The 25900-nt window shown below is 42.3% G+C and overlaps 2 long non-coding RNA genes across 2 annotated transcripts; one reads left to right on the forward strand and one right to left on the reverse strand.

Annotated features, from left to right (window-relative positions):
* Positions 1 to 936: 936 nt before the first annotated feature.
* Positions 937 to 21177, forward strand: LOC125923883 (uncharacterized). Its single transcript, XR_007458184.1, has 3 exons — positions 937 to 1020; positions 4556 to 4766; positions 20113 to 21177. It is a non-coding gene; the product is annotated as an uncharacterized LOC125923883 (long non-coding RNA).
* On the reverse strand, positions 12808 to 14144 carry LOC125923884 (uncharacterized). Its single transcript, XR_007458185.1, has 2 exons — positions 13466 to 14144; positions 12808 to 13066 (listed from the first exon to the last, which is right to left on the reverse strand). It is a non-coding gene; the product is annotated as an uncharacterized LOC125923884 (long non-coding RNA).
* Positions 21178 to 25900: the final 4723 nt, after the last annotated feature.

Raw genomic sequence — 25900 nt, forward strand, 5'->3', positions numbered from 1 at the left:
AAGAGGCCATATCAATTTTCCACAGTGGCTGCCCCATTTTGCATCCTTACCAGCAATGCACAGGGTTCTAATTTCTCCACATTGTTGCCAATACTTGCTATTTTCCTTTTTTTTAAAAAAAAATGTTTATTTATTTAGAGATAGAGAGAGGGAGAGTGTATGAGCAGAGGAGGAGGAAAGAGAGAGAGAATCCCAAGCAGGTTCTGTGCTGTCAACACAGAGCCTGATGCAGGTCTTGATCCCACTAACCTTGAGATCATGATCTGAGCCAAAATCAAGAGTTGGCTTAACCCACCGAGCCACCTAGGTACCGCACTATTTTCCTTAAAAAAAAAAAATTCCATTCTAATGGGTGCAAAGTGGTAGCTCACTGTGGTTTTGATGTGCATTTCCCTAATGGCTAGTGCTCTGTGGGTCTCACCCCTGTTCTGGTAGTGCCCTCCATCAGTAATGCCTGCAGCACTCATCTGGGCACATATCACTTGTAGGAAGCTCCACAGACATGTCCCTCTCTGAGGCCTCTACTTATTGCGGGGGGGTGGCGGTGGTGGCTCTTGTGGTTCTTTCTTATTATGATCACAGGACAAACTTGAGCAAAAACCATCAGGGAAATTTGAGGAACAGTATTTGTTGCTGACAAGTCCTGGAGGATACATGGCAAGCCCTGAGGGCTACCAGCAAGCTTGCAGGTAAGAGCAGAGAGAAGGAGCACAGGTCTGGGTCTGCCTTTATTTGCGTGGAGAGCTTGGGTGCCTAAGGGTTTCTTGGGTTCACTCTCTATTGGCAAATTTAAAACATAAGATCAGGAGTTAAAGCATGGGAAGGGAGAAGCATGGGTCACTCAAGTGGTCAGTTATCTAGGTTGCCCAGGGCTTTCTAAAAGGGGAACTTCATGGAATGTGCACCCTAGTTCCATATTTGGTTGGTTTGCTAGTAGCTGCATCCTACAGCTGGGAGTATGTTTATTTCAGATGGGTGTCTTTTCAAGTGGGTGCCTCAACAGTCAAGGCCTAATGTCAGGTACTTACACTCCTGCTAGTGATGTTGAATATGTTTTCATGCGCTTATTGGCAATAGTATATATATATATATATATATATATATATATATATATATACTGTATATATATATTACTATATATATATACTATATATAGTACTATATATATGAACTATATATAGTACTATATATATGTAATATATATATAGTACATATATCTGCAATATGTAGAAATATTTTATATATAACATATAAAATATATGTATATATATATATATTTTTTTTTTGAGAAATGTCTCTGCAAATCCTATGCCCCTTTTTGAATTGGGTTGTTCAGTTTTTTTGTTGTTGTTGGATAATTTGCATTTTAAACAAGTTTCCAGGTGATGCTGATCTGAGAACCACAGGGTGAGAATCACCGTTTGTTTGTTTTTTTCCCTTCAAAAACTTTTATTTGTATGAACAGTTCCTAGCTCTTAGTTTATCTTAGAGCTTTTAAAAGAGTAGAGACCTTATATATTTAAGTTTGAAAAAAGTTTCTGCTATTAATCAGAAATAATCCTTTCTACTTCTTTCTGGCTTACCCCTTGGAGTAAGCCAAAAATAAAACCATATTGTACGTTTCCTGACAGAGAGATGAGAAAACAACAGACACAAGTCCTGAATTCTAGAGTTGAGAGAATCACCGTTTTAGATGAGATTGTATAGGTCAAGTGATTAAGTGCCAGCCTTGTTCATGATATGGAAGTTGGATAAAATTTGCGCGGTGTGTGGTTTTAATCACTTCTTCGGAATCAGACTTTTGATAATTCATCTCCTGTGGATATTCTGGGATTTTGTTGTTTTTTTTTTTTAATTTTTTTTTTTAACGTTTTATTTATTTCTGAGACAGAGAGAGACAGAGCATGAACGGGGGAGGGGGCAGAGAGAGAGGGAGACACAGAATCGGAAGCAGGCTCCAGGCTCTGAGCCATCAGCCCAGAGCCCTACGCGGGGCTCGAACTCACGGACCGCGAGATCGTGACCTGAGCTGAAGTCGGCCGCTTAACCGACTGAGCCACCCAGGCGCCCCTCTGGGATTTTGATATATTATCTCGTTCCCCATGCAGCAGCAATGGAAATCGAGGCAGACCTGAAATTGAAAAATCCCAGTACTATATCACCTAACACCTTCAAACCCCCAGAGATTATATCTGGATGTGTTACAATACCCTGGGAATACATATCTTACTAAAGCTGGACAGGATGTTACTACTGACCTGAAGATTTAGGAAACTCTTGTTTATATATCAGCATGAAGCCTCAAAACTCCTGACCAGTAGGAGTCATTTCATAAATGCGGCTCTTTTAAAGAAAGAATAATTCAAGGAGCCTGGATGGCTCTGTCAGTTAAGTGTCCGACTCTTGATTTTGATTCAGATCACGATCTCACAGTTCATGAGATGGAGCCCTGTGGTGGGTTCTGCTCTGACAGCACAGAGTCTGCTTGGGGTTCTCTCTGTCCTTCTTCCTCCTCCTTCTCTCTCTCTCTCTTAAAAATAAATAAATAAACTTTAAAGAAAGAATAATTATCTTAAAGAACTCTTGCTTATTAGACTGAGTTAGCAGAATTATCACTGGCCATGTGAATATGTAATTACCATGATTTATTTGTCAAGTACTGAACATAGGTAAATTTCCTACACTTTTATTGAATTTGAGAAGTTAATTAGTATGACTATTAAGCAAAACCCAGAGATCATTACATATGAAATATTTCTCTATAATTCTAATAAACTGATTTCAAAACCTATTAGGCTTGAAATTTCATTCAATAATCCGCAAACATTTTTCTCTTTGGTTAATGGATCTCTGTACTTATCCTTCTCACTAGAAATATTCTAGGACTATTTAAAAGGTTTATAACAGTTCTTGCTGGACATACATAATTAAGTTTATTTTCTGTGAAAATATGTGGAAATGTCCCTTGGAATTAATGGAAAAGTATAATTTGTCTTATTATTGTTACTTAGTATTTATGCAGCACTTCATATTTCTAAAGTACTATATAATCACTAGTTCCTCTTGAGCAATTTTTATGTCATTCATTATAATGTCCCTTTGATATAATATGTGATTTACTTGTGTCATGCTTTTTTGATATATTTCAAGAAAAGAGTGGAATAAGATGGGCTCTTGTAATACCCTGTGTTGGGGGTCCCCAAGATCCCCCCAGGTTGGATGATTCACTAGGAAGACCCACAGGATTCAACATCTAGTCACACCAACAGTTATGATTTAATACAGCAAAAGGAATCAAAGCCCAATTAGCCAAAGGAAAAGGCACTTGGGATGAAGTCTGTGGGAGAGCAGATGCAGGTGTCCAAGGGTCCAGTGGTTTTGCGTAGGGTGCAGTCAATTCCTCCAACAGCAAGTTGTGGCAACATTTTACCAAGGAAGCTCATTAGAGACTTATCGCCTAAGGTGTTTATTGAGAGCTGATCACAGAGGCAAACTTTGCCTGGCATGTGCCATATATCCAGACTTCCAGAAGGAAAGTAGGTGTTCAGCATTTTGATGATTAATTTTATGTGTCAACTTGACTAGGCCATAGTGCCCAGATATTCGGTCATACATTATTCTGATGTTTCTGTGAGGGTGTTTGGGATGGGATTGACATTTAAATTCGTGGGCTTTGAATAAAGCAGACTATTCCTTGTAATGTTGGTGGGCCTTGTCTAATGAGTTGAAGCCAGTACGGAACAAAAGATTGCCCTTTCCTACGCACAAAGAGATTCTCCCAGCAGAGAGCCTTTGGACTTGAATTGCAACATTGGCTGTCCCTGGATCTCACCTTTAATGGTCCACCCTGCAGACCTGCAGAAGTTTGGACTTGCTACCTTCCATAATCATCTGAGCCAATTCCTTAACATAAATCTCTTTCTTTTCTCTCTTTCCATCTCTCTCACATATATATCATATATATCATCTATCTATCTATCTATCTCCTATTGCTTCTGTTTCTCTGTAGAACCCTGGCTAATACAAGTATAAGGCATATGGTTTGTACAGTTTAGACAAAGTGAGCCACTCTGATCACTTTGATGGGGGACACTCCTGAAAAATAAATTTCCAGATGCCAGCCAAGGGCAAGTCTTGCAGCAGGCCTTTCTAAGGATGGGAGTGTAAGCCTACTGGGTTAACTTTTCTCATATACCCCATCTCATACGCTATATATAGAAAGGTAAGGTAGGGGGGTGGTTCTTATCTCTTTGCTTGATCCTTGTGCATGTATACCTTGTTTAAAAACTTGGGGGGGGGATCTCTTGTGTCCACAGAACTGGAGGAATATTTTTGTTACATATAAAACCATAAACCAGTGAAAGCATCCCCTATACTTCTGTTCTTGTTATTGTTTAGTATTTTCAATCTGTCTTAACATCACTGCATTATCCAAGTAAAGAAGTTAGTATCAAAAAAGGTAAAACCACCTTGGTAGCCTTCAGATCTGGCCTGCTTGCAGTTTCTGTCCTGTGATTTTTCAACAGAGAACATAACTTTTCTTTTAACTTCACAGGAAATTCTATGCTCCAATGTGCCCGGAGATATGAAGCATGACAAGAACTACCACCCAAGCAGTTGTCAGAATGAAAAGGGTTTGACAGCAGCTCCTCCAGGGGCTTGCCCTTCTCCCGCAAGCCATCAACAATGAAGATGCTCCTGGGATGGAAGGATGGTGACTTTCCAGGCAGAAACTGTTTTCAGAATCTGTACTTGTTTACTCAAAGGTCTGTAAAGAAGCAGACATGGCCAGGCAGGGGCCACACACACGTTCTAATGCTTTTGCCATCTCAAACTTTCATTTTCTTGTCTCAACATTTTGACAAGGTCTTAACTAGTCTCCTGTGTCTTCTCTCCCCATTTTCAAGTTATTTCATATGTTGCCATAAGAATTTTTCTATAAACACGAATCTGGTCATATTGCCTCACTCAGTCCCCACTCACTATGTCTGGTCTACTGAATAAATCCTCAAGCCCTTGGCATTGCACTGAGAGAATGTCATAGTGTGGCCTGAATTTACCCTCCCAGCCATACTTCTAGTTACCTCCTCATCAAGGGTGGTTCAGTCATTTCCCTTTGACCCCTAAATCTAAGAATCCATAAGACTGTAAAGCTGTATGATTTTGTAAGACTCACTGTCAGTAAAGTACATACTTTTCAACTAAACTTAGTACTGAAATACACAAATGAGTACACATTCCTTAATTGGGTAGCTTGATCGATTTTCAAAACGAACATACCGCTGTCACCGTCACCCAAATCAAGAAATAGACTGTCACCAGGACTGCCTGTAAGTCTCTCCAGACCCTCTCTTGCTCACGCCCTGTCCCCTGCCTTCTATCATCTGTGATTCTTTCTTCCTGTTTTACAACCCTGTAGAAATGGAATCGTACAGGAGGAACTCTTTTGTACCAAGCTTCTTTTCCTCAATAGTTTGTAAGGTTTATCTGTATCATTGTAACAATTGTTGGTTGTTCTCATTGCTGTCTGGTGTTCCAATTTATTCATTTTATTTTTTAAGTTTATTTCTGAGAGAGTGAGAGAGAGCAAGGGGCAGAGAGACAGGGAGAGAGAGAATCCCAAGCAGGCTCGGTGCCATCAGCACAGAGTCCGATGCAGGGCTTGAACTCATGAACAGTGAGATCATGACCTTAGCTGAGATCAAGAGTCAAATGCTTAACCAACTGAGCCACCCAGGCATTCCCTTTACCCATTTTATTTTGACAGACATTAAGGTGTTCTCATTATTTTCCTACTGAGTGTAGTGCTGCTCTAAACATTCTTGTATTTTTCAGTACTTGTGTTTCAGTAACTATGTGTATGCATGACTATAGGATGTATACCTAGGAGTAAAATTATCGGGCCGTTGGGTACGAATGTCCCTAGCTTTAGTAGATACTACCAAGAAATTTACTAAAATAGTTGTGCCAATTACATTCCCAGCGGCAGTGAATGAGTGAGTGTTCCTTCACACCAACATACGGTTCTTTTCCATATTAATTTCGGTGGATGTGTAGTGATATCTCATTGTGGTTTTAATTTATGTTCCCTTAGTGACAACTGATGTTGAGAAACTTCTCATGTTTATTGGTGGTTTTGATTTTTTTCTTTTGTTAAGTGTTCATTCAAGTCCTTTGCTCATTTTGTTTTTCTATTGATTTTAGGCTGTATCGATCTACGAAAAGTTACATATCCTACGTATGGGAAATTTTGTACACATACACAGTTATCCCATTCTGTGTCTTGCCTTTTCACTCTCAGTGTATTTTTTAATGGACACAAGTTCTTAATCTTAATGAAGTCTAATAGGTTCATTTTTTTCCTTTATGGTCAGTGCTTTGGTGTCCTGTTGAGAAATCTGCTTGCCCTAAATTATCAAGATATTCTCCCATCTAGTGGCATTATTGTTTTGTCTTTTATATCTAAATCTGAAATCTTCTAGACTTCATTTTTGCTTATGAGGTGAGACAGGAATGTGGCTTTTCCATATAGATATTCATTTTACCCAATTTACCAGAAAGTCCACTGTTTCTCCTTTGCACTGCAAAGTCACCTTTTTATTTTATTTTAATTTTTAACATTTATTTATTTTTGAGAGACAGAGGGCAAGCGGGGGAGGGGCAGAAAGACAGGGAGACACAGAATCCGGCTCCAGGCTCTGAGCTGTCAGCCCAGAGCTGACATGGGGCTCGAACCCACAAACTGTGAGAACATGACCTGAGCTGAAGTCGGCACTTAACTGACTGAGCCACCCAGGAGCCCCCAAAGTCACCTTTTCATAAGTCAGATAGCTGCATTTGTTTTGAGTCTATTTCTGGATTCTCTGTTCAGTTCCATCAGTCTGTTTACCTGTCCTGTACCAACACCACATTGTCTTAATTACTGCGGCTTTATAGCATGTTGTGACATTTGGTACTGCAGGTCCTTCAGTTTTGTTCTTCAAAGTTGTCCTGGCTATTCCACATTATTTGCATTATCATATAAACTTTAGAATCGGTTTGTCAATTTTCACGAAAATGAACCTGGGATTTTGATTGGTATTTCATTGGATCTATATATTGGTTTTGTTATCGTTGTTGTTGTTTATTTGTTTTGTTTTGTTTTTGGGAGAGAGAGAGGGCACAAGTGAATGAGGGGCAGAAAGAGAGGGAGAGAGAGAGAATCCCATGAGGGGCAGAGAGCGAGAAGTGGGGCTCACCCAAAGCGGGGCTTGAACTCACCCCATGCGGGACTTGAACTCACAAAATGTGAGGTCATGACCTGAGCCGAAGTCAGATGCTTAACCCACTGAGCCACCCAGGCGCCCCTGGATCCATATATCTATTTGTGGGAGAATTTACATTTTATAATATCAAAATTTCCAGCTGGTGCATATGGTTCATTCATTTATTTAAGACTGCTTTAATTTTTGTAAAAATGCTTTATAGTTTATTGTGAAGAGGTCTAGGCTAACACATTGCTTGGGATATTAACATCTATGCTCATGAAAGATATTACTCTATAATTTTCCTTTCCTGTAATGTCACTGTTAGGTTATGTTAGCCCCATAAAACGAGTTAAGAAGTGTTTCTATTCTTATATTCTGTGGAAGAGTTTGTTAAGACTGGTGTTATCCCATCCTTCAGTATGTTTAGATGAATTTACTAGTGGGGCCATCTAACACTGGCAGTTTCTTTGTAAAAGAGGTTTTGCTTTCTTTAAGTTTATTTATTTCAAGAGAGAGAGCATGCACACGAACAGGGGAGGGGCAGAGAGAGGGGGAGAGAGAAAATCCCAAGCAGGCTCCACGCTGTCAGCGCAGAGCCCAACTGAGGGCCCGAACTCATGAACCTTGGAACATGAACTGAGCCAAAATGAGGATTCGGACACTTAACGAACTGGCACCCTGTATAAAAGTTTTAAATTGCAGATTCAATTTCTTCAATAGATACATGTTTGAATTTTTAAATGTAATTTTCTGTCAGTGTATTAAATTGTGTTTTCCTTTGGATGTGTACATTTGGTTTAAATTGTCAATTTGTTGACATAATGCTGTTCATAATCTCATCAGCTTTTTCACATGTTTAATCTACAGTGATGTCCTTTTTTTATTTCCAATATTCGCAATTTGTGTCTTATCTCTATTTTTATTATCAGTTATGCTAAATATCTATCACCTTTAGACATTTGAAAGACATTTGTCTTTCAAAGAACCAATTTTTGACATTGTTGATTTTCTTTGCTTTATAGTTTTGATTTCTTTAATCTCTCCTCTTTGTTATTTCATTTCTTCTTCATTATTTGGATTTAACTCACTGTGTTTTAAAAAATTGTGATGGGGGCGCCTGGTTGAGCATCCGACTTTGGCTCAGGTCATGATCTCACGGCTCGTGAATTCAAGCCCCGCGTTGGGCTCTGTGCTGACAGCTCGGAGCCTGGAGCCTGCTTCGGATTCTGTGTCTCCCTCTCTCTCTGCCCCTCCCCGGCTCATGCTCTGTCTTTCAAAAATAAATAAATGTTCAAAAAAATTTTTTTTTAATTGCTTGTGATGGATACTAGCAATATATGCATTTAAAACACTTTTTTTATATGATCATGTGATACCATTCAGCTTTTTCCCCATTCTATTTAAAAAAATTTTTTTTAATGTTTATTTATTTTTGATTGAGAGAGAGAGAGAGAGAGACAGAGCACAAGCCAGGGAGGGACAGAGAGACAGGGAGACAAAGAATCCAAAGCAGGCTCCAGGCTCCAAGCTGTAAGCCCAGAGCCTGACACAAGGCTTGAACTCAAGAACTGTGAGATCATGATCTGAGCCAAAGTAGGCCGCTTAACCAACTGAGCCACCCAGGCACTCTCCCCATTCTGTCTTGTGTGACTAAAAACATGTGTTTTCCAAGAAAGGTCCTCTAACAAACTAGGGATATAGTTTGTTAATATGAAAATCTTAGTTTTCTAGAAAGCAACTTGTATGATGTAGAGCTATGGCCATAATTATAACTGTTAATATAAGAATTCCAAATGTTGCCTAGTGGTCTGGATGATGGGGATCTTCTTTTACACACCCAAGCTTTTACGTAGTAGGAAGTGACTTAGCACCAGAAAGAACTGAATGCTGGGCGGTGTCCTTGGACAATATGTCATCTTTCATCTACGTTTGAGCTGAGTCTATTAGTAGGACTGTATTAGTTTCCTACACCTGCCATGACTAAGTACCAGCAACTGGTAAGTTTCCTACACCTACTGGTAAGTTTCCTACACCAGGTAAGAAACTGGTAGTTTCCTACACCTGCCATGACTAAGTACCAGCAACTGGCTTAACAGAAATTTATTGCCTCACAGCCCTGGAGGCTTGAAGTCTGAGATCCAAGTATGGACAGGACAGCACTTCCATTGAAACCTTAGGGGAAAGCATCCTTCCTTGCCTCTTCCTAGCTTCTGGCAGTTTGCCGGAAATCTTGGGTGATCCCCAACTTACAGATGCATCACTCCAATCTTCCACCTTCGCAAGGCCATCTTCCCTCTTTGTATGTCTCTCTCTGTATTCAACTTTACCCTCTTTAAGGACACCGGTCCTATTTGTATAATATAGCATTATATTGTATAATAATATATATATATTATATATATTAATATAATAATATAATATAATATATATTATATATAATATATAATATATATATATAATATATAATATAATATATTATAATAATATAATATAATAATATAATAATAACTTGGTTAGGGTCTACCCTTATGACCTCATTTTAAATTGATTAGCTCTGCAAAGACCCCATTTCTAAGTAAGGTCATATCCTGAGGTACTAGGGGTTAGGACTCCCAACATGGCTTTTTGGAGGGATATAACTGAACCCACAACAAAGACAATGTCAGTGCTTGTTGAGAAGTCTCCACAGATGGCCAAATGGAAAGCCAGACAATGGAGAGGGGAAGGACAAACATCCCATAGACAGGCAGCTAGAACACTCTCCTCGCATATGGAGACATATCATTTCCATGACTGACACGTTGCACCACAGATTCACCAGCCTTCTTGGGCGATACGATTTCCAACATGTGACCATACTTGCTTTAGTCCTCAGAGTGAACATCTGATCACTTGTAGCTCCCATATGCACAAAATAATTTGGTCCCGGTGTTCGGATATATCACTGATGGAAAACCTGGCTCAGCATTGTGAGGCCAAATTGCACAAACTGCTTTCAAACCGATACATGTTAACCTAAATCCCTATTTTCAAGGTGGCAGTAACCTTAGGAGAAAAGCAGTTGTTTAGAACCCGGTCAGCAGCTGATGCATGTACTTCTAGATTCCATTGGCGCTTCTCTGTGGCACCTCTTAACCTTTCAGAAATTTAGTACCGACTCTGCTCCTGTGATTGTCATTTTCTGCAATGTTTCTTTCTCAACCGCACCTTAGCTGGATCACCCTCTAGATAGCATCGATAGATTTTTAAGACCAGAAAGCAGCCGGGCCAATGAACCACTAAAAATAGCTACACTCATGGATCAATTAAATCCAGCTTGACATCCTTAGCGCATCTGTAATGTGATAATAATGATGATCTACCTCCTAGAGATGTTGTGAGGAATAACCAATGAATGATTGCAAAGCACCCTGAAAATAGAAAGGGCCCAATAAAAGCTTGTAATTATTAACGGTAATCATTTGCAAGTGACCTAGAAATTACTAAGTTATAGCATTCATTTTGTCGTGCGTTCTTTTTGCGTAACGTTTGGATTTCCAGCCCCAGGCTCTGTGTTGAGAGAGATTATAAGCTGCCACACGCTGCAGCCCTTGGGAGCCTTCTAAGGAAAAACTCAAAAGCAATCTATCCCTGTACAGTATACAGGGTATACTGTATATCCTCGTATCTCTGGCCTTTAAAATTTGCCTTTCTTCCCTGTAGTTGAAATTAGAGATAAATTCTTGATAGTCATTCATTGATCCGACTGTTACTTATTAGGCATCACAGACACAGACGTGGGTTCTGAGGACACAAGGCAGAAAAATAGACATAGTACCTATTCTCTTGGAGTTTTTGGTCTGTGTAGATAAAATAAGTGAGGTGGCAATAGCAGATGCTAGGATGGGGCAAATACCCAGCCAGCCCATCCCCAGGAGCAGGAACGTACAGGCAGGGACTGGATCGAAAGCATTATTGTTTGGATGGAACATCATGCATCGCCCTGGAGGGCCATCCTGCCCCACTTCTACCCTGCTTTCGCAGAAGAACTGTGACTATGGGTCATCTGCCCCACCGCCTTATTTCTCCGGGTAATCATTCATCAACGTCTTTTGTCTTCCCTCTTTTTAAAAAGCTCAACAGGAGAGGCAGCTCTTTTACCAAACCAGGCCGGACTTACTCTATCTCCTCAGCTATCTAGGGGCCAGACTGAGTTAACTGGTAACTGGGCACCAGACAAATGTGCAATACTCCCTTAGGTTTCCATGTCTGCTGGACCTGGAACGTTCTCTGTGAAGAAGATAGAACCCCTCCAGTAGGTTCGACTTTATTGCAAAACTAACAGTGGCCCGAGTTAGAGGGCCCCACTGGTGGCCCTAGTGGTCCTAGTTAGGGCTTTGGGTTATCAGTCCCGCTCTCCTCACCACATCCGCATCCCTGGTTTCTCCTCCTTCCTGTGTCTTGGTGTTGAAGGTCCTAACTCATCTCCCATTTCCTTGGAGGCAGGGTCCTTATTTTCCCTGCATTTTCTGACGAGTGGATATTCCATCTTGCATCCTGAACCTTCTTTGTGATTAAAGAGTCCCTCAACCCACATGTCCTGGTGACAGAGTCCTCAGTCACAGCCCTTTTCTTCTAATGGTTGCCATTCCACACCTGGGAGCTCAGGTGTGGCTTTTTCTGTCCCTTCCTGACATAACCCTGGACCTGGACTTGTTTTAAATGGTGTGTTAGTGGTACTTGAATCTGGCTTATTCACTCCTTCTTTTCCTTCCTGCCTTCTGCAAATATTTTGAACCCCTTCTCTGATCTCAGCACAGTGCTTGACCCTGGGGACACAAAGGTTTTAATAGCATTCAGATGCCTATGCAGCTGTCTCTAGAATCACCAGACATGAGCTCGATCCCTGGTGGGGACCCACACTGCTTCACAACTTGTGAGGTGAAGTGCACCTAAAGATAAGGTCAGGGAAGGCCAGGGTTTGAAGCCGCACTTCAAAAAGCGGCTGCTCCCTGGGTACTTACCAGAGCAGCTGACCACTGTCTCTGACCAGGTAGGATCTCTCTGTTCTGACTTTGGACTCATTCAGCTTCCTCTCAGCTCTGCTTAGCTATCGGCCCTCTCCTCTGAGCACAGTCTGACCCAACCAGTAGCTATTTTTTTCTGCTCAGCACATCCTGTAATTCCTGTAATTGTTCCTAGCTTCTGTAATGGGCTTTGACTGTAACCATGAACGTTTCTTCTGCGTCTGATTTTCCCAAGGCCCCAGAAGGAAGTATTTGACTCTCCAGTTTCTTGCATTTGACCTCTTGGATCAGTTTTAGAAGCTCAGTCAAGTATGTGGGTCCTACCACCCTGAGATGCAGATCTTACTGCCTGGATTTCTGCTTCACTAGCTGGACCCATCCTCCTGCTGCCCCCAAAGCGTGGTTTTAGCCCAGAGGCGAGAGCACAACCATTGCTTGTTTGCGGGTTGCAGGAAGAAGCAGAAAGGACGTACTCTGGGCTCTTGGTTTGGAATCTGGCTCCACCACCTACTTGGTTGTGTGAATTGGGGCAATTGACTTAACATCCACAAACCTCGAATTCTACTCTATAATTAAGGGGGATAAAATCCATTTCAGCAGGCTGTCATGAATATTACATAAGACAGTAAGTGGAAAGTACTAGCACGAGGCCTGGCATTGAGTAGGTGCTCAGAGATGCTGGTTCCTTCATAATGTTTAGAGTGCTGCTTCAAATCTGCGATATCGGCTTGACTTCTCAAATCTCCGTGAGGTCTGCACTTCGTCCACTTCAGATTGCCCGTTGCTATTATCACCGGTAAATGCATTCCTAAGCTGGAGACAGGGAAAGAGAGACGACAGATTAAACTCAACCAAGATTAGCAAACCCAGGGGAAGAGTGTGGCCTGTCACTCAGAACAATGTCACCTGATAGTGAAAATGGTAAATATCTGTGAATCCCCAGCACAGAGTAGAATGCTCTCTCTTAATACTTACAGAATTCAGAAATCAACCTCTGGGTCTAGGTCAGGTGTGTCCCTCAGTGCCTATTTTCTAAACTCCAAGATTGGAGAGAATCATAATTTTTTTTTAAGTGATTTCTCAGGGAGGCTTCATAAGGCTATAGTTTAGTACAATTATGAGGTTAGATTCTAGGGCTGCTAACCTGGCAGTCCTGTGACCCCCCAAGGACAAATTAATTTAAAGTGAATGAAGAAGAACTACAATTATTACCTTTTGGAGAGCCAAGGAGTGCTTGTTAGGAACAAAGTGTGCAATCAAACGCTGATGATGGTTCTGCAGGCTGAGCATTTCTGAATACTTTAGGTACACAAATTGCTTTTGGTTCGTGTAACTCTGTTTCAACGTGAAATTTGCTCCTCAGGGGAAGCGGAAAAGAAAAATTTAAGTCTTCTCTTGGGGTCCACCGTTCAGGGAAAAATGGCACCGTTTTCATATAATGAGGCATCAGGTGGGAGGCGGTCCTGGTTCTGTCCCAAGTATTCCTCTCTGTTTTGTTATTCCACATCAGAGATAGCACAGAGTAAGCTCATCTGGGCATTTTTGTACATTGTGATTGTCATTAACCAAATACGTTGCCGTGATTATTTTTGGAATATAAATCTTCAGATGACATAGCAAAGATAGAGTGGGTTCCTTTTGAATTGTCACCAGAGGATGATGGGACTCCAATTCCTCAACTGCTGTAGTTGGGGCTGGGACTCTGTGCCCCTTTCAAGGACCCTTGAGGTCAAGTAGGATGATGTTTCTTAGAAATACAAGTGATGAGATATTATAATAAAACAGTAATTATACTCTAGATTTGTATTTTTCTTTTAAGTAGTTTAAGATGCTTTCATGTGTTTTCTCTCCTTTGGGGGGAAAAAAAAACCCGGATACATTTTCCATTTATGCTTCTATATATTAGAATAAAAATTGCTTGTGTTTTATTGATCCTACATGATGGGGTTATTCACCCTAAGATACTCCTCAAGGAAGAAGGAAAGGTCTTTTGGATGCTTACCCATGGGCCTAGAATCTGTAATTCATGGCTTGTAGTAAACTCCTAGCTACTGCCTTGCTTTAGGTGGATTGAGGCAAGTATTTTACCTCTCTGGACTTTCATTTGTCTGTGCAGGAAATAAGGGTTAATACAGAAAAAGGTGTCCAGTTGCCTGGCTAGCACTGTTGCCTGAGCAGTGTGGCATCCGAGGCCCCGAGAGTTCCACATGGCCTCCTCCTTGACTGTGAGGGGCGTTGGTAGTGAGGGGACGCAAAAATGCTGGCGGATACACCCAGCAAGAATCCACCTCTCCTTGCCTTCTGTACCTGCACCTAAGGGACCCTAGACTTCTCCACACGCCTGTAGTCTCAGATAGGAGGAGACATTTGGGCTTCTCCGTTACTTTGATGGAAATGGCCACAGAAGCAGCCCTCCCTCCCCAAACGTAGGCAGGCAGTGAATTGCTGTGTCCTCAGCAGGTACCCATGCTATTCATTAGGGTAGCCACTTTGCTCTGTCATCTCTAACACACCAAGATTTGGGGCCACCTCTGAGACTTTGCCGCAAATTCAGGACCATGGCCAGTCACTCTTGAGGTCTTGGTGGATCTGTTTTTCCCCATCTGTTTTCCTCACTCTATCGTCTCAGCCTTTACTCCCCTGAAATTGAGGAAACTACTCATCTCAACAAAATAATCAATGAGCAGACCTAATGAGTTCCCAATTTTATACCCAGAAGCCTACCCCATTGTGTATGTTTTTGAAAGCCAGGTCTTTATATTTACATATGGTTGGAAAAAAATTATCAGATACACAGAATAAAATCTCCTATATTTCTCATTCATTCTCAACTCCTCCTAACTTTGAGAATAGCCAAGGGCTTTAGGATAAAAAGAAATTTTCAATGCTGCCCGGAAGGGACAGCAAGTCACATCTTAAACACCACAAATTTTCTTCTCAGCTAATATCTATTCTTCTATCCACACTCACACCATTTTGAGCTCTGAGTTTTAGCATATCATACCACAGCATTACACTCTAATCCTTACCACTAAATCATAGTTCTGCACTGATACAACAGGTTGAAGGGACTCCACATGGGTGGATTTTCTGATGAGCAACTTTCTTTGATCTAAGAAACTAAAGTTAACATACTTGCCTTTGAGTTTCTGCCAGTCTTTTATTTGAGACATCTAAACAGAGATCTCCCCCACTTGACGCTTCTAAACAGCATCTAAAAAGACAAAGCTGCCAAGAGATAGTAAACAACATTCAATAAATAGAACCTGTTTTGGAGAAGGCCTTCTGGTGTTGTGTGTTTGATGCAGGACTTGGAAATGTTCCCAGTCTGTTAATAATTGATGGGCTATTCGAACATACTGAGGCACAAATACACAGCTTTAAGTGGAAAAATTCTTATTTGTCCTTATTCACCCCCTTCCTTGTCCCCATAGAGTTATTTGTTGTCATAACATTCTAAGGGTGTTCTTCCAAAGTAATTCCAGAGTGTAAGAAGGCATTCAGAGAGAGTTTTTAGTATCCAGATGGATTCCACACACTCTCCAAAGAATTCCTCAGGGTTGACCCCATCAGGTCAGATTTTAAAGTTAATCTACTTGGGGCGCCTGGGTGGCTCAAGTCTGTTAAGCACCTGACTCTTGGTTTCTGCTCAGGTTATGATCTCATGGTTGGTTGGTGAGTCCGTGTCTGGCTTTGTGCTGACAGCGCAGAGCCTGCTTGGGATTCTCTCTCTCTCCCTCTCTTGGCTCCTCCCCCACTCGCGCGGTCTCTGTCTCTCTCAAAATAAACTTAAAAAAAAAAATAAGTTAGTCTACCCCAAAGAGACTGGATGGGAACATTTTGGGGAAACAATTGCTTTCCTTATAAAGCAGTCTCTCTAATTGGGCAGACGAGAGGATGGAAGACTCCTATTTTCTTGGCAGATAGGGGGCTTTCTCCTGCGTTTTGGAAAGTTAAGCCTTATTCTCGCCGAATCTCGCCTTATTCTGAGATGGCGCTGGTCCCGGCTGTGGAGGCCACAGAGCCTCCCTTTGTTGGTGAGCTGCGCAGGACGTCAGCCGTAGCCGGACAAGCCTCTAGGGTTCCCATCAGGTCCTAGGGAGAACAGCCTGGTGCAGAGCCGTGGGCAGAAATGCAGAAAGGCTGAGTTTTAATTAATCAACAAAGTAATTAGATAAGGTACAAGGTGGCCTGCAAAGGTACATAGCATTCGGCAATGTCGAAAATAAGCAAGGAAATCAGGACGAGTGGTGCTTGTAGGAGAAAGGAAATGAAGGGACGGGATTAAGATGAAAGTAGGGGTGAAGCGTGCACCGAAAGTACAGCCCTAAAGCCCGGGGTGCATCAGGCGCGCAGTGTGATCGGTTACACTTAACACCGGAGGGAGCCAGGTCCCAGGGCCCGCATCGTCGTCTTCCATCTGCCAGCCACAAAGAACTTCCTTTCACAGGTTTTGTCCGGATTATCTGCTACCTCATTCTTGCATCAAACACCGTGATCGGATTTAATGCGGTCATTTGGTTTAATTCTTTCAATGTAGGCAGAAGAAAGATCACATTCTCTAAGTCGAATAGGTGTGACAAAGCTTTCTCTCTGAGACCCACAACAGTCTCACGTTCTCATGCTTCATCTCTCCGGCTTCTCCCTTTAGTGCTCTGCACAGGAAGGACAAAGAAAAGGGAAAAAAAAAAATCATTTTTCTCCTACTGTGTATGAAGGGCTGGGCTAGGTTATTTGCATAGATTATTCCATTTAGTCCTCACAATAAACCTAGGAGGGAGGTACTCTTTCCCGCATGTTATAGAGGAGGAAAGAGGCTCCCAGAGGTTTGTAAATGTACCTGATCTTGGTGTGTGTTGGAGGCAGGGTTTGCACCCACAAGCTGACTTCGATGATAAATCAAACATAGCTATAGTTTCTGCTTAAATCAATCAGTCGGCAAGATCTTTCCAAGATCTACCTTGCGCTTGGCCCCAGAGATAGTCCATAATTCCCCCAGGCTCTCCCATCTATTTGCTAACTCTCAGCATGGGGGAAGGATCTGTGGATAAAAGAGGGGTAAAAGGGATTTGATTTTTTTTTTTTATATTCCAGTGATATTTCCTTCTACCACTTTATTATTATTTTTTTCCTGATCATCCTCCCCAAAGCACTATGTTGGTCAGGATATTAAAAATGAGCAGAAAACCTTTTCTATTTTTCTTTTTTCCCAGCTACTCTTTATCTAAGCAAGGCATAGCTAGCTAGAGGTAATTTCAATCCATTTTCGAGAAAAGACTGCCTGCCTTGGCGTGTTTTTATCCATAATGCCATCAGGCTGTACATGAATCCAGGACAAAGTGTCTTCATTGTATTATGCGGGAGAGAAATAGAGTCAAAGTCATCTTAACTTTGTAATGAATAGCATTTTGTCAGAGTGAATATTTGGCTCATGGGATGTTAAAGGAGCAACAGGACTAAAATGCTTTAATAGTCCAGAGACTAGCACAGCGAAATGAATTTATTGCTTTTAGTAGGGTTCCCAGTGGACAGCACGTAATGAAATTCGCTATCTGATAAGGCCGCCTTGGTGTGGGAGACTCGCTGGCAGGCGAGAGCAGCATACTGAATCCCGGGGCTTGGGAAACCTGAGGTGACCCTCACACCTGCAGCACAAGTGGCAGATTGCTCCCCCGTCTGGGTGAATTGATACACAGAATAAACGCGTGACAGCCTTCACGGGGAGGAGGTGTCACAGGCCTATCAGTTGCCCTGCTCAAGACCATTCATTTTCAGGGGTGGCCGCGCAGATATTATTAGACAGACTGAGCGCAAAGAGGACACCGACGGCCTGACTGTACTTGGATGAACCATAAAACGAATCACACCAATTTGTTTCCGGAAGGGGGTGTTTTTTCACCAGACCCAGAGGCCCAAATAAGATCTCTGGATGCCAAATAACAACGTAAATTAATTTGGCACCTCTGACCTCCAGGCACAAGGCCACTCATTGGACAGAAGAAAAGTGGCAGAGTGGGGACAAACGAATATTGGAAGAGGTGTGTAAAGGGCTGATGCTTGTAGGGAGGGGCTTTCGGTTTTGCCAAAGAATAAAAGGTTACAACATTCCCATAGCCTCTAAGATGGAGGGGAGCCCAGAGGACTCACCACAAAAACGAGTCCACAAGTAGGAAAACAGGAGTGTTAGGCGAGAAACGAACATCTTATCTGGAGGCAATTCTAATGAGTATCAATTGAGAGGAGGAGACAAATCCATATACCACTTTCCCCTCACTGCCAAGAAGCATATCTTGGAGCTTACATTTCATCATTCACCCTACTTACGCATGGTGGTAAGAAATCATGTCATTAGCTTTGTGTGTTTTCCACTGGGTTGAATGTTGTCTAGGACAGAGACCATATTACTAGGGGAGTACAAATTAGTACAACCGCTTTGGGAAACAGTTGGTGTTATCCCCTAAAGGTGCACCTTAATGTACCCTATGACCTAGCAGTTCCACTTTTAGGCTTATTGCCAAGGTGAATTCTTGCACATACACAGCAGGGATATGTATGAGAATGTTCGTAATACTAAAACCTGGGAACGGATGCTTATAACTGAAGAGAACAAATAAATGGTGGGTTCACGTAATGGATATTATTCAGTAGTCAAACAAATGAACCACAGCAATGTTACAATTAGTATGGATAAATCTCTGCAATAAATAATATGCAAGTGGGAAAAAAACCGGGACTGAGCAAAATGAATATACCCTTTTGGTAAAGTTAAAAACAAATTATATACTTTATTTATTTATTTATTTATTTATGTATTTATTTTAAAGTTTATTTACTTATTTTGAGAGAGAGAGAGAAAGAGAGAGATGGAGAGAGAGAGAATCCCAAGCAGGCTCCGCGCTATCAGCACAGATCGCGACATGAGGCTCAATCCCATGAACTATGAGATCATGACCTGAGCCGAAATCAGGAGTTAGACACTTAACCAACTGAACCACCCAGGTGTCCCTAAATCATATACTTTGATTTTATTTTATTTTTTCCAAATCATATACTTTTAAAGGACTCCATAGATACACAGAAAACGCACACGTGTATATATGAAAGCATGGGAATGATGATCATAGAATTCAGGGTGATTTGGGATGGCCTGGGGAGACCATGTGGTTGGATGTGGGTTGTCAAGGTCCTGGCTTTTATTTTGGCTGGTGGTTTTGCAGGTGCTTCATACAGATGACGAAATAAGAAATAAATAAGAATGGGCCATGCATAGGCCTGTGATGAGAGTGGTACCAAGGTTTATTATGATGAATCCAATTGTGTCCACCTGAGATCCAAAGGGAAAACCAAGAAAGAGAAAAGAGGAAATTATGCTGATCCCAGAACACTTCACTTAGTACTTGGTGCTTAACAGGATTTCACAGCCATGCTGGTGGAATAAAATATTTGAATCTAATCAGGTGCCTTGGTGATAATGTTACTCATAATTAGTACTCCAAGCAGAGTGGTTCTTACATGCTGGTACAAGTTTTTGAGTCTTGAATCAAGAACTGACATAATTCATATGAAGAAATTATTTTTTTCTGAATATCTCAACATTTATTTCAACATTTTATCAAAGCGTAGACAGAAACATTGAAAGAATTTTATAATGAACCTTCATATATCTACCACCTAGATTCTACCATTAACATTTTATTCTATTTTATCACATTTCCACCCATTCTTTTATCTATCAATCTATATCTCAGTTTTTAGCTGTATTTCAAAATCAATTACAAATCTCAGGCTATGTCTTACTAAATACTTCTGCATTCGTATCTTTAACTAGTTTCACATTTATTTTCATTTCTGATTTACAGGGGATATCAAAGAAAAAAGTTAAGGCATTTCTTGAATGAGGAAGAAAAGTGAATGACAAGTAGATTCGAAACTGAAAGCAATAAAATGAATGTGGCTTAAAAAAAAAAATGCTTTTAAACAAGCGCCCTCCAGCATCTCAAGAGCATCATGACCAGAGAGCGGAGTGCTGTTCTGCCATCAGAGGAGGACGAGTAGATCCTGGATGCGGCCCGAGAGAGACACAATTCAGAGCTAGGTGGTACCAAGGTAAGTGCACATGAGGAACTGTTGAGAAGCCAGATCAAATTCCTAAACTCTGAGTAGCCTCCGTGTCAGGTTATGTGGATTCTATCATAGAAGCACTCACAGCCTTCCTGGAGCATTGCTGCTCAGTTTCCGTTCTGAGCCGCACTGGGGGTGATCCTTCAGATAGGAGAAGCCCCGGTAAGGCTATCACAAGCAAACGTGACAGACTCAGGCAAGACAGTTTTTACCCCAACGCGCCACCATGATTGCCTAACCAAGGGGGCAAAATTATTATAGCTGCCACTCTCCCAAATCGGTGCCCTCCCACCAAAGACTTCCAGGTGGTTTGAGGGACCCCAGTTCCGTGTTCTTCACACTCCAATTCAGAAGAGGAGACTATTGAAAGAATTATGGTCATCCTAGTTTAGCCCATTGTGTAAATCATCCACTGCCACCAAAGAATTGCTCCCCTGGATTAATTCTACCAAAACCATCTGAGAAAACCAATTCTTGGTACGATGGGCTACTATCAGAGAGCTCCGGTTAACGCATATGTAACTTCGTGAGCACAGATGTAACCTGGAAGGAAGACATACAAATATTTAGCTTGAAAGATTTACAACCAATCTTTTCGAAGGGAGCAATGCTTTAAAACGGGGATCAGCAGATTACGGTTGGCATGTCAAATCCAGTCCACAGTCTGCTCTTGTAAACGAAGTTTTGATGGAACACAGCCACGCTCATTAATTTATGTGTTGCCTATGGCTGCTTTCGTACTCAACAGCAGTGTTGGGTAGTTGCAATGGAAATTATATGGCTTGCAAAGGCTAAAATGTTTATTCACTGGCCCCTTACAGAAATCATTTGTGAAACCCTGGGCTTAATGGAGTGGCTCCTGGGGAAGGTATATGTTGATGGGGTGGGGAGGTATCCATGAAGGTGAAGCGTTGGCTTCCAGACAATCCTATGGAGTCACCTATGGATGTGTGTTTCTTTCCACACTCACTTCAGCAACCAAAGAAAGTCTGCTCCATTTTTTTTTTTTTTTTTTTTACATGAGGGTTTCTGCATTGTCTGAACAAAGAGTTTTACAGGTTTTAGAAGTTAAAACAAACACTGCCTACCTCAGTGCTTTTCAATCCTGGCTGCACAATGGAATTGTCTGGGACCTTTAAAAAAAAAAAGTGTATTTATTTATTTTGAGAGAGAGAGAGTTCGAGCAAGCACTGGAGCGAGCAGGGGAGGGGCAGAAAGAGAGAGAGGGGAGAGAGAGGGAGAGAATCTCAAGTAGGCTCCATGCGGTCAGCACAGAGCCCGACCTCATGAACCGTGATATCATGACCGTAGCTGAAATCCAGAGTCAGATGCTTAACTGACTGAGCCAGGCCCTTTTTTAAAAATAACAACAGTCAGGACACCTGGGTAGCTCAGTCTGTTAAGCGACCGACTTTGGCTCAGGTCATGATCTCACAGTTTGTGGGTTCGAGCCCCGCGTCGGGCTCTGTGTTGACAGCTTGGAGCCTGGAGCCTGCTTCGGATTCTGTGTCTCTTTCTGTCTCTGCCCCACCCCCACTTGCGCTCTGTCTCTCTGTCTCTCTGTGTCAAAAATGAATAAACGTTAAAAAAAAATTAAAACAAAACAAAACCAACAGTCTGCCCCAGAATGGAAACAGAACAAACAGAAACAAACTTCCTAGGTGACTCTATTACACACCCGGGCAGGAAAGCCACTGGTGTGGAGGGCAAGGAGGTCAGTTCCTGGTGAGGTGCCCCCAGAGGGAGGCCTTGGACAGTAATGGGCATGAGTGAGAGCCCTGAAAAGCTGGCAGGACTGACAGGAGGGAACCCCAAGGGGCAAGAGAGACACAGAATGTAGGAGTTGAATCATGGCATTCACAGGCCAAAACCTCTTAAAGTTGACGTACAGCTAACTTGTATCCTAATTGACAGTGCAAGTCCACTTAATATACTCCCTCCAGGCCACTTAAACCCGGACAGCTGCAGTGAAAGGTGCAATCCAGAAACATATTCGGAGTCGGCCTTGATTTAAAAGGAAAACCTAATGAGAATTTTAAAGCATGCAATGGTACCACACTATCATCCTGTTCCTAGTCCTTAGGGCCTTTGTGGGAGGTCATTTTGCTGTGGGAGGTGGTGATAAAATGGCAGCGAGGAAGGAATCCAGGACAAAAAATAATGCCTTGGTTTCCACTGGTAGGAATTTAAGCTCCATTCTCTTCTCACCTGAGAGTCTCTCTAGCATGTTCCTGGGTGATGCTCTGGTGTCTTTGAAGCTCCGAGGGTAAGCTACACACAAAGGGGGGGGGGCAGTGAGTTTAGAGGGACTAGGTTAGGATGTTCCTCTGGGGGCAGAGCTGGTGACCTCTGAAGGCTTCTCTGATAAGAAGAATCTCTGATTCTACCAATAAGCAACCAGAAACAAGTGCCCCCAGGATCCCACTGTAAGCGAAGGGAGAGAATTCTCTTTTCCTCTAGAGAAAAGTACCTTAAGCACACTGACCTTCTAGGGAGTGCCTACCCCACCTACTGGGACCTGCAGTTCCAAATACCCAGCAGGAAAGACAAATGAGACTCTGAAATAGTTGTGAAGAGATTCCTTTCTGTACTTAAAAAAAATTTTTTTTAACGTTTGTTAGAGAGAGAGAGAGAGAGAGAATGAGAGAGAGCAGGGGAGGGGCAGAGAGAGAAGGAGACACAGAATCCAAAGCAGGTTCCAGGCTCTGAGCTGTCAGCACAGAGCCCGACGCAGGACTCGAACCCACGATCTACAAGATCATGACCTGAGCCGAAACTGGACCCTCAACCAACTCAACTGAGTCACTCAGGTGCCCCCCTTTCTGTACTTTTGAGGTGTAATGGATATATAACATATTAATTTCAGGTGCACAACATAATGATTTGGCATTTGCATATATTGCAAAATGATTGCCACAGTGTCTGGTTATGACAGCCATCATCACACACAGCCACTGCTTTTCTTTTCTTGTGATGAGAACTTTTAAGATCCACTCTCAGCAACTTTCGAACGTGCAATACAGTATTAACTATAGTTGCCATGCATTGCCAATCACATTGCCATGTGATGCATCCATCACATTCCCAGTACTTACTTTATTTTATAGCTGGAAGGTTGTACCTTTTGGCCTCCTTCATCCGATTTGCCCACCTTTCATGGAAAAGATTCCTTTTTGAAAGCCCACGAAATGCACGGAAGGTGGGGGTGGGGGGGAGGGGGTTGAATAGGTGCACACACAGGTGAGAAGGGCAGGGGCAGAGCCCCAAACGTGCTTCCTCTTGCCCTTTAGACTTGGAATTTCTATTTTCCCCTCGAATGCCTTTCATCATCCCAATACTGCCAAACTTTACCCATATTTCAAGACCATTTGTGACTCCATTGTGCAGTCTCCTCAAATGGTCCCTGGCTGAGCTGGTCACTCCCATCATGTTTCCATGACACCCAGTTAATTTCCCTACTTCAGCCGTGCTATGATGTGTCCTGGCTGTGGGCTCCCCAGGACACAGGTACCGCCTGTGTTCTCTCTGTCCCCTGCTTGTCCAGCCATACAATGCAGGCTTACAAAGCATTTCTACCCATTTCTCTGTTTTGTTTTGTTAAGCAGTACCTTAAAACTATGCTTAAATCGGGGTACCTGGGTGGCTCAGTCAGTTAAGCATCTGATTCGTGGTTTCGGCTCAGGTCGTGATCTCTTGGTTCATAGGTTCAAGCACTGCATGGGGTTCGTAGGTTCAAGCACTGCTGATCCTGCTTGGGATTCTCTCTCTCTTCCTCTCTCTGCACCTCCCTTGCTTGTTTGCTCTCTCTCTCTCTCTCTCTCTCTCTCTCAAAATAAACAAACATTTAAAAAATTAAAAGTATGCTTAAATTGTCTCCTATAAAGAATGGGTAATGTACGTGCCAGGCATTATGGTCTGTCCCTGGGATGCAAAGGTGAATGGAAGATAGTTCCTGGGCTCTAAGGTGTCACAGTTTAGGGAGAGACTTACATAACCAGAGAGAAGTGAGCTACTTTAGAAGCAGAAGCAGGGCAGTGTGGGAGCAAAGAAGGACATGTGAACCTCTCCTGGATAGGCCAAGAAAGACTGACTGGTGAGAGTATGAGAATTTAGGCAAGCCCTTAACAGTGAATCTTTTGTGTGGGGGGCGGGCAGGAAGGGGGTCCAGGAGGGATGGGGGATGGGAAGTAGATGGATGGGGGAACGTTTTAGAGTGTTTAGGTCTAGAATCATGGCGGGGAAAGAGCATAGAAATGTACTTTCCACCGATTACCTTGAGGGGAGGCTACTCTTTTCCTGGACCGTTACAGTTCTGGGGATGACCATCCCTAAAAGAGGACGGAAGAGAAAGAAAGAGAGAAAGAGAAAGGAAGAAAACGACCACTCCACTGGTTGGACCAAAATTGGCAACCCCCACATTCAGAGATCATAAGATAGAAAAAGCTAAAAAGGAAAACCTGTAAAATTAGTCAATTTTACACAATCCGGTAGGCCGTAATAAGGCTCCGGCATCATTTTGTCAGAGAGAGGCCAGTAATTTTAGGGTGGGAACTGATCCATTTACACAATGAGAGAATTTCCCTCATGCACAAAGTGCTCCATAGCAATTTGTGGCCTCACAGAATGCCATTTATAGTTCCTGCAGTGGCAGGAAAATTAGGGGGCAGAGTGATTATTAGACTAATCGCAGAGCTGAAAGATGCATTGGTCATACTGGTCACTTTGCCTTTCATGCCAGCCTGGGACTGCTCTACTTGGCTTTCAGCACTGAAGAAACAAAGTGGAAAGGGCTGATCAGTTCCTCTTGTAGATATTATTATCTTTCAGCTTGAATCCTCATCAGCTGCTAACTATAGTCTAGGGTCTGAAGTCATTACCCAGAACAATGCTCCATCTTCATTAAAAAAAAAAAAAAAAATCTCTTAAATCCTACTTTGGAGAGTCAACCTGAGCTCAGGAAGCTGGGTCTCAGGGAAAACAAGGTCCCCAAAGAAGCCCTGACTGTTTTGCACAAAGCGTCCCCGTCATCTTTCTAAACGGTTCATTTAAATGTTGTACTTTATTCTTGCTGAATACTTGGATGGTTCCCAATTTGCACTTTGCAAGGAAGAAAGAAACATGATCTTCCTGTCTGGATTGCGTGGAGAGGTATTCATAGCAGGATCTCCCTTTGTTGTGCTCAGCTAATTGCTAATTATGTAGTGATGGATGTAAATCACACAGTTGGCATTTCAGGCTCATAGACTCCCTAGCTGTCTTTTCTACTTAAAGGAGAAAGGCTGAAGTATTAAGAAATTATCCACATCTTTATCCATGAGCATAAAGTCTAAATGGGTGAAATAACTCTTTGGAAGAGCAGAAGAGGCTTGGGGGAGGGGGATATCAGAGGTGGGTCCTGCTCGGACTCTGCCGGGATTTGACAGCACATGGTTATGAGGAAAACGCCTCTGAGTCTCAGTTAACATGGAAGCAGGACTGGGTGTGAAAGGGTGGACCTACGCCGGCCGACTCCATCTTGTTCTGTGT

This window comes from Panthera uncia, chromosome B1 (genome assembly GCF_023721935.1).
Source record: "Panthera uncia isolate 11264 chromosome B1, Puncia_PCG_1.0, whole genome shotgun sequence".
In the NCBI taxonomy this organism is placed as follows: Eukaryota; Metazoa; Chordata; class Mammalia; order Carnivora; family Felidae; genus Panthera; species Panthera uncia.